Source organism: Gossypium hirsutum, chromosome A08 (assembly GCF_007990345.1).
Source record: "Gossypium hirsutum isolate 1008001.06 chromosome A08, Gossypium_hirsutum_v2.1, whole genome shotgun sequence".
NCBI classification, from domain to species: Eukaryota; Viridiplantae; Streptophyta; class Magnoliopsida; order Malvales; family Malvaceae; genus Gossypium; species Gossypium hirsutum.
The window spans coordinates 95,726,267-95,727,230 of NC_053431.1; positions in this window are offsets into that span (position 1 = coordinate 95,726,267).

Sequence of the window (964 nt, forward strand, 5' to 3'; positions counted from 1 at the left end):
AAACAGTCTGCCCAACCAACTAGGGTGATACTAACATATTCAAAACCCTTGACTTGTTTCAATGTTTGAGGGAAACTAGTTATAAGGATTTCCCTTTTACGTCGAAATCGTTAATCATTTCTTTTGAAGGTATAACATCTTTAAAGAGGGTAATAAGAATTACTAAATGACTCATTAATTAGGTTTCACCATTAAAGGTGAATACACTTAGGAAAAGGAAATTTTGAAAATGGAAAATTAAGAGGGATCTGGCGATCACAAATATAAATATAATCAAGGTCAATTACACTTCGTAAAATAAAACAAAATAGATTCATGAAGGAAAAACACAATTAAACATAAATTGTACGAGTATGCCTTTCACCGAATAGCCATGCATGATACAAAACATATAAGTAGCTCACTTATAGACACAACTCTAGCGTAATCCCCTCTCTACAGATATTCTTCTACTACTCAAATGCCTGAGAAAAAAAGGTAACGAAGTAAGTTCATTTGAACTTAGTAGGTTCCTCATTAACACGACATGATTATCATGTTACCCCTGACTGAATCAAAGATAAAGACATTTTTAAAACTCTGCCCTACAATAACTTTATACCGGTCTGCCAATACAATCTATTTGTGCACACATCACAACTACAACATAAAATTCTTAATGGACATGTGCCAGTAAATTATGCATGCTTCTCTCATTCATATATGTATACCTGTGACCCAAGCTTGTGCTAGACTCAGACCCATAAATAAGAAATCAGAATTGGATATATTTATTCCATTCCTTGCCATATTGAACACGTGTTCTCCCGTAAGGTCGGGCGGTGATTTGTAAGTCTGATTTGTAATAAAGCTGCCCTACCGGAGGCATCACAAATAAGGTTTCTTTCCATATTTTCACATATTGTAGATAATTTGTTACTGAGTTAGCACACAAGGTGGGTATTAACTGTGACCATAACCATGA